The sequence below is a fragment of the Etheostoma spectabile genome, unplaced genomic scaffold (assembly GCF_008692095.1).
Source record: "Etheostoma spectabile isolate EspeVRDwgs_2016 unplaced genomic scaffold, UIUC_Espe_1.0 scaffold00003540, whole genome shotgun sequence".
Lineage (NCBI taxonomy): Eukaryota > Metazoa > Chordata > Actinopteri > Perciformes > Percidae > Etheostoma > Etheostoma spectabile.
The window spans coordinates 24,001-30,000 of NW_022603041.1; positions in this window are offsets into that span (position 1 = coordinate 24,001).

A 6,000-nucleotide genomic window follows, 5' to 3' on the forward strand; every position below is an offset into this window, starting at 1 on the left:
AGGTGCTCTGAGATGCTAGGGAGGAACAGAAACAATCAAAAAATATGAATTTCAAAAAAAAGAGAATGAGACACTTACAAAGAGCTGAATGTACTGTCATGTGTCATGGGTGTGTGTGTGTGTGTGTGTGTGTGTGTGTGTTTTAATTTCTAATCAAGCCCATTACCTACCTGAGGAAAATGCATGTATCAGCCGCCTGGACTGTATTAACGACAAAATCCCATCCAAGTCAGCTGCTGTTAAAAATGTGCAGTCTTCCAGATTTTTAACTCCAATATCTGTCAACTTTGTGACAAGAGTCTCTGTTTGCTCCTCTTCCAGTGAAGGCAGTGTGCTTCTGATCTTCTCCCTTACAGGTTCCATGGTGGACTGTGTTTAAGAGTAACCAGCAGTCTGCCACCTTTATGGCAGGGGTTCCCAAAACTTTCAGCCCGCGACCCCCAAAGTAACGGTGCAAGTGACTCGCGACCCCCCCCCCCCCCCCCCCCCCCCACTATAAACATTGCGCGCAACCGCGCACGCACTACAGGCGTATCCAAACATGAGCATATTGACGACACAAAATAACACAACAGCCATGACATTATTCTACAGTAATTTACTCATTACTTTAATTTGAACTTAATCTCACCTAATGAGGTGGATGTGCAGTATGTTTGGAGCACAGCAAATTAAAAAGCTCTATATTTTAATTTAAAATAGTTTTTATATACATTACACACTAGGCCCAAAAAAATAAAATCCCTTTTACCTATTTCGGCCATACAGTATTCGGTATTTCGTGGTGTTGGTTTTAATCGGTCTGGAGTAACAACTGTGGGCATCAGCGATGGGGCGAAGGTAAAGCCCGGGTTGGTAACGCTGCTACCACCATGAGTACGGCGTGGATGGACTCCGTTCTTTACCAGAAGGCAGCGCCGGGCGCTCGCTCTGTGGACGGAGCGGTACACGGAGCTAGATGGCCGGTGGCTGCCTACGTGTTTATACAACTTTATACATCCTCAAACTGGCTGGAATCACACACATCCTCTCCAAGGAGGGCACCAGCAGGGACATTGTCTGGAGGAAGTTCAGGCAGAGGAGCTGAGACACGAGTTTAGAGGAGGAAAGGGAGCGGGGCGCGGTCCGAGCAGCGGGGGGGGGGGCGCGGTCCGAGGAGCAATGCGCACCACAGCAGACACCAACACGGAGGCAGTGACAGGTTACGTTAGGTTATAAATGTTCAAAGAAAATACTTTTAGGTGTTATTTGCATGTTTACATACCATATTTTTCAGATGTGAATGGAATAATTACGTTTTACTATGCCATGATATGAGTTATTGAAGCACCTGGGCAACTCAAGTGTATAATTAAACACGTTAAATTTTACATTTTGGTGTTATTTAGTTTTTCTAAAGATATCCTAACACAATACCTGCATTAAAATTGCAATTAGGTATTTATCATGACAGATTATAGAGTTTAGAATCTTGCGGTCAAAATGACCGGGAGTTGTAGTGTTAATGTTGGAGACCGCTACTCGGTAAGAAAGAAAATCAAAACAGCTGTTCCCTTTTTATTTAGTTGCTTGGTTTTATTTTAAATTTAGCCACTAGTTTTATCTTGTGTTAAAATCATAGCTAACTCTATGCTATTTCTAATCGTTTTTAAATTTTTATTTTATTTCTGGAAATCAGCTCGCAACCCCCCCTCTCTGGCTCGCGACCCCCCTGGGGGTCCCGACCCCCACTTTGGGAATCACTGACTTAGATAGTAATGAGTCACAGATATTAAACAAAGATAATTGTAAAAACAATATAACTACACAACATTGTAATGCGGTGGTATATACAGTAGGCTAGCGAAAATGTAAGATGAAATAAAGAAACACGTAATGTATTGTTATACAGTGTACGTAGTACAACCTATGTTGGGATTCTAAATAAACTAAGATATACTTACATGTGGCATTACCCAAGATAAAATTGGCAAACTAGCTTACTGAAGTATACCGTCAGTTAGGGCTGAACAATATTGTGTTTTAGCATTGACATCGCAATGTGCACATGCGCGATGGTCGCATCACAGGACGTTACGATGTTGACGTTAATACTTTTTTGCTGCTTGATAGAAAAGTAAACTTTCACCGTTTCTCCTTTACATGATTATTACCATCCGACCATTCCCCTTTAAGACAGGTAGCCATGTGGGCAACGTGTGGATGTGATGTTAGTCCGATGGGTTTATTGGTATGGGAAGTGAGGCTCTTTGTGTGTAGAAAAGTACCGGAGGCAGCAGCTGCCGCTGATACAGTGATGTCATAGTTTTCATGGGTAGTCAGGGACGCTACAGTAGTCAGTGTTTTATGTTCTCTACAAATACAAACTAAATCCCCTGATTAATGCAACATAATCACAACGTCTCCCGGCCATTTCCCACCGCAGAAAGCTGCTATCAGCCAAGCTAAAGCTAATATAGTTAGCTTAAAGAAACCAGCAGAAAGCTGCTACCAGCCAAGCTCAAGCTAATATAGTTAGCCCAAAGAAACAAGCAGAAAGTTGCTACCAGCCAGGCTCAAGCTAATACAGTTAGCCCAAAGAAAAAAGCAGAAAGTTGCTACCAAACAGGCAAAAGCTAATACAGTTAGCCCCAAAAACAAGCAGAAAGCTGCTACTAGCCAGCTACAGCTAATATAGTTTGCTTAAAGAAACCAGCAGAAAGCTGCTACCAGCCGGTCTAAAGCTAATATAGTTAGCTTAAAGAAACCAGCAAAAAGCTGCTACCAGCCAGGCTAAAGCTAATATAGTTAGCCTAAAGAACCAAGCACAAAGCTGCTACCAGCCGTTCTAAAGCTAATATAGTTATCCTAAAGAAACAAGCGGTCCGTCTGTCCCAACTAACGTTTTGGTTCGGAGCCGCGACACTGGAAACGTAACACTAATCTACTATAGATGGCTGTGTCTGATCGAACGTCATTTCCACTGACTGAACTGTTCTTGGATACACGGTCTGTTTCTAGTGCGCATGACGTGCAGGTCTGATCAATTTGTCAAACTATCGAGCAGACCCCGCTAGTCAACCACAACCTTAAATTTAGAGGAAGCAACATGCAGTCACTGTCATTCACGTGAGCCTGGATTGATTATTATATGAATACAATGGTGTCATGCTAGTCAACCAGAGTATTTCTACCTGATGTCCTTCTCTAAAATCACTTCAGAAGAGTAATGTTAGTCACAGCGCTTACTTGCTTTGTTGTTTGTAAAGCATTAAAGTCTATCCCCAGATGAGGGACAACTCTGTCTGGCTTAGTTATGTAGCATGAAAGCTAGCATAAGCTTAGGCAAGGCAAGGCAAGGCAGCTTTATTTGTATAGCACATTTCAGCAACAGGGCAATTCAAAGTGCTTTACACAAAATCATTAAAACAGATAAAACACAAGTACAAACAGTTAAAAGTCATAAGCATTAAAAATCAATAAGACACATGAATAGACAGTTAAAAACAAAATAGAAACATTAGGACACATAAAACACAAGAATAAAAGTTACAGTGCAGCATAAGAAATTTAAAAAAATGAGCATTAATTTAAAGAAAGGCAGCATCAAAAAGAAAGGTCTTCAGCCTTGATTTAAAAGAACTGAGAGTAGCAGCGGATCTGCAGGTTTCTGGGAGTTTATTCCAGATATGAGGAGCATAGAAACTGAAAGCTGCTTCACCCTGTTTAGTTCTGACTCTGGGGACAGAAAGTAGACCTGTCCCAGATGACCTGAGAGGTCTGGGGGGGTCATAGTGTAGTAGCAGATCAGAAATGTATTTTGGACCTAAACCGTTAAGGGATTTATAAACTAGCAAGAGTACTTTGAAATCAATTCTTTGAGACACAGGAAGCCAGTGTAAAGACTTCAGAACTGGAGTGATGTGATCCAGTCTCTTGGTCTTAGTGAGGACTCGAGCAGCAGCGTTCTGAATCAGCTGCAGCTGTCTGATTGATTTTTTAGGGAGACCTGTAAAGACCCCGTTACAGTAGTCAAGTCTACTGAAGATGAAAGCATGGACCAGTTTTTCCAAGTCCTGTTGACACATAAGTCCTTTAACCCTTGATATGTTCTTTAGGTGATAGTAGGCTGACTTTGTAATTGTCTTAATGTGGCTGTTAAAGTTCAGGTCTGAGTCCATGACTACACCCAGATTTCTGGCTTTGTCTGTTGTTTTTAACATTGTTGTTTGAAGCTGAGCGCAGACTTTTAATCGTTCCTCTTTTTTTCCAAAAACAACTACCTCAGTTTTTCCTTCATTTAATTTCAGAAAGTTCTGGCACATCCAGTCGTTAATTTGTTTGATGCAGTTAGTCAGTTTTTGTATTTGACTATAGTCCCCTGGCGATAAGGTTATGTAAATTTGTGTGTCATCCGCATAACTATGGTAACTTATTTTTTTTTTCTCCATAATCTGAGCCAGTGGAAGCATGTAGATGTTAAACAGAAGAGGCCCCAGAATGGAGCCTTGCGGAACTCCGCACGTCATATTTGTACGCTCAGATGTATAATTACCTATTGACACAAAGTAATCCCTATTCTTTAGGTAGGATTCAAACCAGTTTAGTACTAAGCCAGAAAGTCCTACCCAGTTTTCCAATCGGTCTAGTAATATGTCATGGTCGACCGTGTCAAATGCAGCACTGAGATCAAGTAATACTAAGATTGAAATTTTGCCACTATCTGTGTTAAGGTGGATGTCATTAAAGACTTTGACAAGAGCCATTTCAGTGCTGTGGTGTGGTCGGAAACCCGACTGAAAGGTATCAAAACTGTTGCTTAGTGACAAGAAATGGTTGAGTTGTTGAAAGACTACTTTTTCAATGATTTTACTTAAAAACGGAAGGTTTGATATTGGCCTATAGTTGCTCATTAGTGACTTGTCTAGGTTGTTCTTTTTTAAAGTGGCTTGATTACTGCAGTTTTCAGGGCCTGTGGAAAGATACCTGAAAGAGAGATGTGTTCACAATCTGTAGAAGATCAGAAGTCAAACAATTGGAAACATTTTTGAAAAGTCCCGTTGGTAGAATATCAAGGCAACAGGTCGAGGTTTTCAGATGTTGAATAATGTCCTCCAGGTTTGTATGGTTGATTGTGTGAAATTCTGTCATATTGGAACTAGTTTTGCTTGAACACTGTGACAACACATGTCCTGAACTTGATATGGAGGCACTGACTGTTTGTCTAATCTTCTGAATTTTGTCTTTGAAGAAGGAGGCAAAGTCATTGCAGGCCTTGGTAGATAAAGTTCAGATGCTACTGGTACTGGAGGGTTTGTTAACCTATCAACAGTAGCAAACAAAGCACGTGAATTATTATTGTTTCTAGAGATAATATCAGAGAAGAAGGACCTTCTTGCATTCCTCAGTTCCAAATTATAAATGCGAAGTCTCTCTTTATAGGTGTTATATGGACCAGAGATTTGTTTTTCGCCACCTTCGTTCAGCTTTCCTACACTCTCTTTTTCTGTTCTCACCAGTAGGACATTTCTCCATGGAGATCTTTTCTTACCAGAGACAACTTTGACCTTAGTGGGAGCAATGGCATCAATAACATTTGTAATTTTACAGTTGAAATTGTCTACAAGCTCACTGACTGATAGCCCAGAGAGGGCGGGTGTGGAGGAGAAAAGCTGAATAAATGTTTCACTGGTGTTTTCAGTGATATACCGTTTTTCTGATTATCTTTGTTTGGACACTTTTGGGCACAGAGATAGTGCCGTTAAAGAAAACACAGGAATGATCAGAGAGAGCAACGTCAGTCACCACAACCTTGGAAATGTTCAGACCCTTTGAGACAATCAAGTCCAGAGTGTGTCCCTTATTGTGAGTGGGCTTCGTCACATGCTGAGTCAGTCCATAGTTCTCAAAAACACAACACAGCTCTTGGGTCCCCCTGTCCTGGGGGTTGTCAACATGAATGTTAAAATCACCCGCAATGATTACACAATCAAAGTTAATACAGATTATAGACAGCAGTTC